Source organism: Anguilla rostrata, chromosome 5, assembly GCF_018555375.3.
Source record: "Anguilla rostrata isolate EN2019 chromosome 5, ASM1855537v3, whole genome shotgun sequence".
Classification (NCBI taxonomy): Eukaryota; Metazoa; Chordata; class Actinopteri; order Anguilliformes; family Anguillidae; genus Anguilla; species Anguilla rostrata.
In genome coordinates this window covers 970672-982081 of record NC_057937.1, presented here as the reverse complement: position 1 = coordinate 982081, position 11410 = coordinate 970672, and positions in this window count along the sequence as shown.

Here is an 11410-nt window from a genome sequence, read left to right as displayed (position 1 = left end):
CTATTTCTGAGTACTTCAGAATCGTGATTAGAAACCTTATGGCTTTCACATAGTTAAAAAGTAGGTGACTCCCTGGAATTCCAAGAACCCTCCAAAAATGCATTCTGTTGTCCCCCTGAAGAAATACTTCAGGTTTTTGAAGGACATTTGCACTCTATGTGCCCACCTGTGTTCATTTCCAGTTCCTTTGAGAGCACGTATTTTTAAAGCCACTCAAAAGCTGAATTTCACGTGTTAAGCATCCAGTTCACATTCCTCAAATTAGATTATCTAGGTTTCACTGAAGGTTTGGTATAAAAGTGCCTACCTCACATGTTTCTATGCGGAACTAAAATGCGAAAATATGATTCTTGGCTGATTTCAACTCCCATCACACCTTTAGCTTTAACCCTATAACCATTAAGGTGTGAGATCATGAATGCTATGTGATTAGAATGTTCTTAACTGAACATTCTAATGCTGATGTCACAATCACTGCTGGCAATTGAATGTAATGGAGTTCTAGAACATCTAGAACACTGACTTTGAATTTTGGGGGAAAACAATTCCATAAAAATTGTGCCCCCATGCCGATCTGTCTTAGTATGTGCCACAGTAAAACTTTTGATTGCAAATGACTACACTCTGGAGATATGCCTATATGAAACTCTACTGTTTCAGGGCCAAAAGGAAGACCACAAGGAATGACCGGTAGCTCAAATACATTGATATAAAAAAAGCATTAATTGTGGATTTGTGAGGGATTAGCCTTAATGTATGATCTGGATTCAGAAGTGAAAAAATGCATTACGCCTGATTATGGAGGCTGCAGGAGATAAGACCTACATGCCGAGCCACGGGGTTTATTTAAATAACGCACATTTCACAGATCGGCTTCACAGATGGCAGACGGCCTGTATGGGTTCGGTGGGGGGGTGGGGGGGGTGGGGTGGTTTGTGTTGAGGTACTCGGCAATGGCGATGGGCGGGGATAAGAGAGATGCTTCATGTAAAGTAATCCTTAATTGGCTCAGACCCCCTCACCCCCTCCCCCCCTCAGTCTGCCCCTGCACATCACTGACCCGTGTATAAGGCCATGGGTGCCCTGCATGGAGTTGAGGGGAGTTAGAGCCTGACTTTCAGAGCTCGGTGTGCCGCAGTGCCTCCTCCCCCCCCCCCCCCCTTACCGCGGTCGGTAAACAAACCGCCGGACTGTCTGATCTCCGCGGAGCGAGGCTGACTGGCCCCGGGGTGGAGCTCCTCAGACCCCAGACCTCCTTCCGCTTTCGGGTAACAATTAGCGTCAGTTATGTGTGGGAGGAGTGGGACGGGGGCCAAAGGAACTGCAGACGCAAGCAAAAGAGCGACGGAAGCTAACGCTCCCCAGAAGCAATGGCTGCACCTCCCCCCCCACGTGTTACCATGTCACCCAGCGCTCTCCTGTGCATCATATTTACTCTGGATGCAGAAACTGCAAAGAACATTTCACAAATCTGGGCGTTTTGATGAATAATTAAAGGGATTATGTTGAATATGTTTTTTATTTTTCTAACTATTATCACTTCAGTTTATATTTTTCCATTGGCCCAGACAGTGTTTGAAAAAAGAAAAACAGTTTTTCATTTTATTATTTTTCGCAGCACGCATGCGTTTGCGAGTTAAACAGTGCAGGGCAGAGGAAGCTGGAATCTGGGCCACAGACACCGGGCCCACCTGGACGCTCAGTTCCATCATCGCCGGTTTGTTGATTCCGCCGCCCTCGGAGCTCCGAGGCGTCTGGGTAATTTTAATTGATGGCGGAGGAGAGAGGTAATGGCCCCCGCCGTGTGGCTCTCCTGCCATCCCCCCGCATTAGCCTTAATTGCTCTTGATGGCTGCCCCAGTCTCGTCTTGCAGCGGAGTGACTCCGCGGCTGCTCGCCCCCCCCATACCCCCAACCCCCCACCCCCCACCCCCCCGCCGCGGCGAGCCGTCCGTCACCCGCTGACACGGCAACATCTGCCAGCCCCGCCCACTCCTGCCCCGGCACCGCAGAGGGGGGCAGAGCTGAGAAACCACGGTGAGCGTCGCCAGCGGCAACATACTGTACCTACAGTAGAGTGCTTTAGCAACAGAGCTGTCTGCTGGACATTTCGTGTGATGGCTTCTGTGAGATCTTCTGTTGAACTGAAAATATCAATACTCGCTTTCAGGCCAATATCACATATTCATGGTTGGTTGTGATCTTGAGATTTCATTTTACCATGTCGATCGCACCCAAACGCAAGCACACGCACACACACACACACACACACACGGCTGTGTAATCACACACGGATGTACGAACGCCCAAACGCGGACACAGCCTCCCGCAGACACACGATCTCCCGTGACTCGGGGGTCGCTGCCTCCCGTGGGCAGTCACGCGAGGTGGAAAGCAGACTCGCGTTCTTACGGAAGAACAGAGCTTAACAGCGAGCGGGATCTTCTTACGCGGGGCCTAATCCTTTATCCACCGGGCCCAATCCCGCGGCTGCCGCCAGATCAGGCGGCATCTGCTCACCGACTGCCGGCGTTTGCCTCCTGTATCAAAGACAGATTATGTTGTTTACAAGTAAGCAGTCATTGTTCTACAAGTTAATAAAGGTGGGCGAAATTGGTAGCAACCCGTTCACAGTGCACAAAGACGGCGGTGTGGTGCAAGGGAAAGACTGGCCTTTTTTCCCTCTCCCCCCCCCCCAACCCCATGCAGTTATGGGTCATGGTGCTTCATTAATGGCTTCAGATTACAGTGGTGTAGGTGCATCGAGGAGGGATGGGGAGATTTAATATTTTATACTCTCTCTCTGTCTATCTCTCTCTCTCTGTATGTCTTTCTCTCTCTATTTCTATCTCTCTCTCATTTCATACAAACACACACACACACACACACACATATATATATACTATTTTTATTTTTTATACTTACTATATAAAATTATAGTGGGGTAATTGGGTTTTAAAAACTATACAGTATATTAAAAAGTGCATAAAATGTTATTTATATATATATATAATATTTTATTTTATATCCTTTTTATATACTGTATACTTTTGTAAATCCTCCAGTCACCCCACTGTGCCTGGCAGACACTCCTGTATGAGCCGTCTGAATGAGATGGGAGGGGGGGGTTGGGGATGGAGTGGACTCTGCAATTTAAAGGTCAGGGATACAATGAGCCTTAATGCAGTTTCAATGAGAGCAGACCTGGCCCAGCATCACATTAAGCCTTTTCATCCAGCCAAGGCGGCGTGCGGGACAGCTGCGGCTAAATCGCCGCTGCGCTGAGTAAACAGAGTCTCTGCTGCCTGCCTCCACTGCCCCACTGAGGGGGGAGAGAGGGTGCCTGCCTCCCCCTCCCAGGGCTGAGGGGAGAGAGGGTGCCTGTCTCCCCCTCCCAGGGCTGAGGGTGGAGAGGGTGCCTGTCTCCACCCCCCCCCCCCTCCCAGAGCTGAGGGGAGAGAGGGTGCCTGTCTCCCCTCCAGGGCTGAGGGTGGAGAGGGTGCCTGTCTCCACCCCCCCCTCCCAGAGCTGAGGGGAGAGAGGGTGCCTGTCTCCCCCTCCCAGGGCTGAGGGTGGAGAGGGTGCCTGTCTCCACCCCCCCCCAGAGCTGAGGGGAGAGAGGGTGCCTGTCTCCCCCTCCCAGAGCTGAGGGGGGAGAGGGTGCCTGTCTCCCCCTCCCAGGGCTGAGGGTGGAGAGGGTGCCTGTCTCCCCCTCCCAGGGCTGAGGGTGGAGAGGGTGCCTGTCTCCCCCTCCCAGGGCTGAGGGTGGAGAGGGTGCCTGTCTCCACTGCCCCACTGAGGGGGGAGAGAGGGTGCCTGTCTCTCTCTCCCAGAGCTGAGGGGAGAGAGGGTGCCTGTCTCCCCCTCCCAGGGCTGAGGGGGGAGAGGGTGCCTGTCTCTCTCTCCCAGAGCTGAGGGTGGAGAGGGTGCCTGTCTCCACCCCCCCCCAGAGCTGAGGGGAGAGAGGGTGCCTGTCTCTCTCTCCCAGGGCTGAGGGGAGAGAGGGTGCCTGTCTCTCTCTCCCAGGGCTGAGGGGAGAGAGGGTGCCTGTCTCTCTCTCCCAGAGCTGAGGGGGGAGAGGTTGCCTGTCTCCCCCTCCCAGAGCAGGGCTTGGGCCCGTCACTGCAGGAGCTGAGAGCTATATTTCTCTCAATCACAACAGCTTTGCGCTCAAGTCCTCCATGACTGAGGTGGCTGTACTCAGTCTGTTTGACCAGTTGCCCCTCAGTTTATGGCCCAGCTGGTCCGGCGCTCGGGTGGTGCTGCAGTCCGATGTGGATCAGCCATGCGGTTGCGCACCGGGCTGCGGCTGCATGTTGACTCTGAGAGAACAGGCTCTGCGCAGGGCTTCGCTCGGACCAAGGCCGGCTGTTCCTGTTTTCAGACCAAAACCGACGTCTCAAACGCAGCCGAACTCTCAGTGCTCCACCATTCGGGTACTGAAGAGAAGGACTGGCCTTGGGTGAAGCGGTGATTTGTTCTTTAGCAACAACGACTTTGATTCTGAATTCTGAACGACTAAGTGTGCTTGCAATGATAAAATAACACCAGTTGTATTGTGGAAAAAAAAATAAAAATAAAACATGTTACTTTGTTAAAACTTAACGCGGATATAGATGGACACAATTTTCTGGGCGATGTTCCACATATTCCATCAATAAATTCACGAACGTAATCTGCGAGACCTGTAGAATTAATCTCAGGAAGCCGGTGCTCTGCACCTCACAGCCTTAAATCAGAGAAGTTATTGCTTCTGTTCCGTCCCGCTCTGGCAGACACGTGGTAGAGAACATAACGCGACAGCGTACTTTAATTTCCACCATTAACTAATGGTAAGTGATTAAGCCATTATTAGTGGAAGGCAGTAAAACAGTTAGTAAATTAAATGTACAAGAGTTATTTTATTAATATTATAACATATGGATGACATCATTATATAGGGATTATGGGAGATATTGAACTAGAGACAAAATACTTTTTTTTTTAAACAAAGGGGGGGAATTATGATCAGTTTTAAAGTAGGGTGTGAATTTATCTGTCAACAACCAGTTTGGCAAATATGTATGGCCTGATCTGCTGTTAATCCCCAAAACAAATGTTGTTTCTTGGACGTCCTGGCCAGCGATAAGGGACGATAAGATTTTTTTACACCCTAATCCCGGAGAATGTGTTATCTGTCCAAGCCGGCCGTTAAGTCGACACCATCATTAAACGCACAGTTGGGCCCGCCATCTGGAGCAGGCCTCCGGAGGAGCTGCACTGTGGGCTGACCCATTACCTGCATACCGACACAAATTCTGCTCCAGGAGAAATTAATGAGAAAAATTTATCATTAATATATATATATTATCATTATTATGTATATGGCTGCTGTGAAACAAAAACAATGTGTTAATGAAAGGAATAATGGGACATTCGGAAAAATAGATACGTGATGTAGAAATGGAGTGAACAAACTTCTCATGACAAAGATTGAATTAAAATGTCGTTGCTTGCTATTGAATACCTGGTATATGATGTCCGTTCCTCAGGAGATCATTGCACGGTGAGTCAGGTGTGACCGACCGGCCATGCTGGGTCGGTGATGTCTCGATCACTTTCCCTGGTGAGTAAGGTCAAAGGTCACGTCAAAGATGGTAAATATTTCTACCAATATTTCTGGAAAATGTCCTCCGAGCTGCTTTACTGCGCTTTGGCCCGCGTGGCTAAACTCAGACACTGTTTGTGCTGTAGGAAAGCATCAGCGAAGCTTCCGCCCTGTTTTCAAGTTGCATGTCATATTTACTGGGCCAAAATGGTTGTTTAATTCCTGAAAAGTATGCTCCCGGATATACTCAGCGAAATCATTCTGGGATTTTAACAGTACATTCAGAGAAAAGCTTGCCAACCGAACAACTTTCTTATCCAGTGTACTCAACAAGCCTACTCAATAGTAGGTAAGTGTGCTGACTCAGACATAGTCCAGATCTCAGGGTATGTTTTGTGTGGGCAGGCCTGTAATTATTATACAGCTCAATTCACTATTTTATAAACTTGTGTCATCTAGCAACCTCAGAAGTAGAAAGGAAATGGATGCATGGTTGAGGACAATACTGAGGACTTCTGAAGCTGTGTGCATTTCCAGTGCATATTACTCAAGCTCAATGCCGATTTGTCACTTCAGTGTGAAATCAAGACTGACAGGCAGCAAAATGCGACTCCGCCGTACAATCGATGTTTAGTGCATTTGTTAACATGTGACACGTACGCCTTCTAGAACACGATCTAATGACCAAGTCAAATGACAGGAAATGCCTTTTCTTTCAGGAAAGATGTCACCTGTTCTCCAGCGAGCACTAATCTAAAACCCACATTATGACAAACAAAGAAAAAAATATAAATAAATAAATGTTGTATTGCAGGTAATGAAAAAAGGACAAATCAAAGGAAGAGTAGAATAATGGCCCCTGATTATCCTGGGCAGTTGAAAGGCCGTGGAAATGCGTCAGGCGATGGACCTACCACAGCGAGGTCTTTGTTGTCTCAGCAATGGCGCGTGGCGGGGTCTCATTTCTTATGATTATTTTGCTTTGTAAAGTTGTCGTTACAAACGGTAACAATGCCGCCCTTTAATCCTTGGCGCTCGTTTCATGTTCTTTGTCTGCGTTTACCTGGCAAATAGGGTTGGCTTCTCTCATTCTCCTCTTCCTCCTTTCAACTGCGGTGCCTTCAAACGGCCCCCCGTCCCGCCGTAGGGGGCCCCGCTCCGCAGCCCGCCTTGGCCTCGCTCTCAAAGCCCCGCACCGTATGCTAAGTGCGTCTCAAGGAAGAGGATGGAATTAAACAGGGGGAGAAAAAAAATCAAAATGAAAAGCCACCTGTGAATTAATTCGCTTTCCATGACAATACACTGACCTGACTAAAGCCCTCGAGCCTCATTTCTGTCTGTTCTGCTGTCTTCTGCCACAGCAAGAAAATACAGCCGAGCGAAAATGACATCTCAAAAGTAAAAAAAAAAAAAAAAACCATCAAAAGGCACTGCCTTTTTTTGACAATGGCAGGGTGCGCTGTCCTAAAAAGTAGATACATATTCCCCTGGATAGTGCAGTATCTCTCAGAATGGTTTGTGCATGTTTATTTCAGTTCGTTCGCTGACCTTCGCGAGGCCATATGGTTCACTCAGACGGCTTAAACATCTCCTTTCTTAAAAGAGTACAAGTCAGGTCAGGCTGGGGAAACTGGGATTACCAGCTCTGCTGTCCTCGAATAGCAAGATTACTGTCTTTATCTCCAGGACATGCTATTCCCTGGGACAATCTGTTCAGCCCTGTGGAGGCTGAATGGTTAAATGAACTGGAGGCTATATGCTTTATCTGTTAAAAAATAGATAAATAAATGAAACAATTAGCGTCAAATTGTTAATTGTTGATTAAAATGATCGTTGCACTAATAGCTAATGAAGCAAAGTTTGGAAGTAATGTGCCTCATCCTGCACTTATGAAAAGTGGTTTGTTTCACAGGTTTGTGTGAAATATTCTAGGTTCATTTCAGCTCTTTTTCAACATGCCAAACTGCACCATGAAGTCACTCACAGGACACTGTGAAAATCAAACTTTTCGGCCACTGGTGTTTTTTCTTCCTCCTTTTCCTGTTTCAGAACTGACTGTGTCTGGATTTCAGAAGAAGGGTTTCTGAAGTGATCCCTTTTTTGGGTACCTCAGGCACAGAAAAAAAAATCTATTTTGACATGGGTTTAGCACTTATAATCCTATTATTCTCATCTGATTTGTATAAGCCAAACAGTGCTTAGCAGACGTAAGGCTTTAAACTGTCTTCATTCCTCCCACAGTCTCATACCGCCAGCCAGCTCTGTAAAAAAAAAAAAACCCCAACTTCTGCAAATGCATAAAGCAGCATTACTGCCTTCCCTGTGTAACAGTGTCAAGGAAGGCATTTTAGAATCACGGAAGCCTGTAAATTTAACACAAGCAGTCTGCTTTCTGTTCTCGGGTTATCTCCTAATGAATAGCCAGCACTTTACTGCAGCACACACTGTCTCCCCTGTGATTCAGTATTACAAAGTATATCACCGCAGGAATAATAAAGCTCAAAGAACGGCTTTTTGGAGGACAGGTCACTTTGACTGTTGGGTTTGCCTTTGGATAGTCGCTGCACAGAATAATTTAGGTTCATGTCTGAGAATACGGCAGAACTGAGCTAGGGAAAGAGTAATATTTCAGGATACCTTGTTTGTATTTCAAGAGCGTGAAAAAAGACCAAAAATATGAGGCGGGAAAACTGAGCACATGACTGCAGCAGAGAAACGTTTTGACATAGTGCTGATCATTTACCTTGGATTTACCTGTGTGGAGACATCAATCAAACACACCTTCATCTATTTATATGACATGGTTTAGGAATCATTAGTGCCTGAGAGCAGTAAGCTACATATGACATAATCTCCACTTATTATCATCATTATTATTATTATTATTATTATTATTATTTTTGAATAAAATTCCCAAAAATAAGTAAAACAATATTGGTTCAGAAATTCAGTTGTCGGCACAGTTTCATTTCATGCAATAATTAAAAATGAAAACTAAACTACAAATAATTCCTAAGGCAATGCCTCAGTCAGTGTAAAATATCCATTTATTAATCAAGCTGAATAATCAACCAGATGTCACAAGAAGTATTACAGGCAAACAGTATGCACAACCTCAATTATGATGTCACTGGATATTTCAGACTTACTTAGAAATATATGTTTTTATTGGCCGCTTATTGTCATAGCGACCTTGTTAGCAGTTGGCTATCTTTCCTCCATGACAGTTAGCGGTTTTTTGCTGGAAAGGTCGTACTAGCATGAGGCGGTTATTACACTGAGGATTAGTGAGGCACAACCGGAAAATCATTACAGTTGGTTTCCTCAAATGCAGTCAGCTACAGTATATGTCAAAAAAAAAGATTTAGATTTATAGGATCTGATTTTTAATTTTTTTTTTCCTGTGGTGGACATTACATCATGCCTTCAAAACTTTTAGAATTTCGGAAAATTGTATTATAAACAGGAAACAAAGGATATGAATCACAGAAATGATCTTGTAGGTGGTTGAACTTGAGGATATGAGGATAGTTGAATATGACTGGATTCCCTATTACAGGAGAACTTGAGGTTAGAGTGGATCTATGAACATAAAATATAAAATAAGATATGTTTCTTAGCCAGGCACAGCCAGGATAATTGACAAAAGGGCTATTGTTTGATACCAAGAGGTTTCTCATATTACTTGGAAAAGCAACCAGTAGGGTACAGGACAATTAGTCTAACCCATCACCAGACTGCCTAGCAACCAGCAGAGTCATTCCAATGCAACTGTCACTTTTCATTAAGATGTAACAGTGTGAGTTCAATAAAGCCGCTGAAAATAATGGAATCTTGTTGTGGAAGAAATTAAAATAATTTATTTTCCTGATGATCTGAGCCACAACATTAAAGAACAATATTAGTCAATAATAGTCAGACAAGGAATTATGGCTCATCTAACTTTGTTTGTCCATTACGCACAAACGACAGTTATGACTGAGGCCCTTCTAATTGTGTGTACTAACGTTGCCTGTGCTGTCGTTCATTAATGAAGAACTGGATGAACTCTCTCTGTATGTTTATTTTTCTTTTTTTATTAATAGGTGTGAAAATCCCTGTTTGCTTATTGGCAAATGATCAGACTAGTTTTAGATTCACACTGTACCGCACATCCTGTTTAAAGGCAGTTTGCATATCAGCTTAATTTGCATTGGCTTTGTTTGAACAGTGAGGATGGATGCTATGGTGGTTCACTTCTTAAATAAATTAACAGCTCATATGTTGAGTTGAATCACTTTCTCATCTACACATGCATTTGGTGTAAAGGATGATTGAACCAGCTGTGGTATGTGATGCAGACACAATGTCCTACATGGTAACATGAACAGAGCCTTTGAAGTAGGCTGGACAAGCTAGTCGCCTGTGCAAAACGTCCTCTTGAATCCATGCATGGCAGTCCTTGGCGTCCCCTGTAAACATGCAGCGCGGTGCGACCCCGTATGCTAAAGGCTATGAACTGTACCGCTCCATATGACCACAGCCTGCATTGGCCTTCTGGGAGCCCGTCATTTTGGGGTGTAATGCGTGAGCAGATTAGCCCGTGTCTGCGCTGCAGAGGGTCAGCCAACAGTGAACACTGTCAGAACTCCACGGGTTCTGAGGCGCGTCCGGCTAGCTTTTAACTCGACTGAATCATTGCTGTTCAATGACATGAAAGCAATGGATGAGTAAATTCAGACAGACTTTTGACTTAACAATTACAACAGAAAATAAAAACTAGGTTAAGCAGTCACAGAAACTAACCCACCAAACTGAGTTTGGGAAGGAAAGGCACAAAGCTGCATTCACCCATAAGTCAAGAAGGGCAGGTGATGTTTTGAACACCACACTGCACGTTCTGATGTCTGGACTTGAGCCTGCTGAGGTTTCCACTGTAGCTCAGCTAAGGTAATTGTCCGCACAATCGTTCACCCACACACTCACCCCACCCACATACCCACACAACCAGACACACACCCATACAACCATACACAACACACACACACAACACACCCACACCCCAAGCAACAAACCCAGGAAGATCATCAGACTCTATCATGCTTACTTTCTTATTCTCATCGATAGACCGTTGCCATAAGCACGGATCTTACGTTTCACTGTCTCCTGCTGCTCTCTAGTTGTCTCCTTATCGATCCTCACTCTAGCTCTTCATCATGCTATTCCATGCCAATACCCTCCCGAGCCTGAGCTCCTATCTGTCTGATTCCCTCAGTATCCATCATCTGCTATTTCCATCTCTGGTCATCCACTGAGTCGATTCCTCTTCATTATCTCAGCATTAGCGCTATCAAGCGTCAATTTATAGACTTACTGTACCATAACAGCGATATCGAGATGCTAGTACCTCTCAGGTACACGATGTCTCCGACGACTATCGATGATCTCCCTCCTATTGACACAGATCTCCTTACTGTCTTGAGGAATCTCCTAGGACATGTCAGTATGTGTTCAGGAGTGTGTCAGTACCGTTACGGCTAATGTGCACAGTCTTTCAACCCACATGTCACCGCAACAGCACACACCAGAACCACGAAACTCCTGCTACAGCCGAGCACAACAGGAGACCCAAACTCCTGCTACAGCCAATAAGGAACGTATCATTGCTCAGAAACTTATGCAAGATCTGCGACCACATCAGCCCTGCGACTTCATTTTAGCGGCTCATCCTATGACACTCACTGTGCCTTTACACTACCGTGAGATCCAATTGAGCTGATTCTCCATCATCTAGATGATCTCCTCACATCTGAGCTGAGTCTCCTCTTCATCTGAGCCTGACTC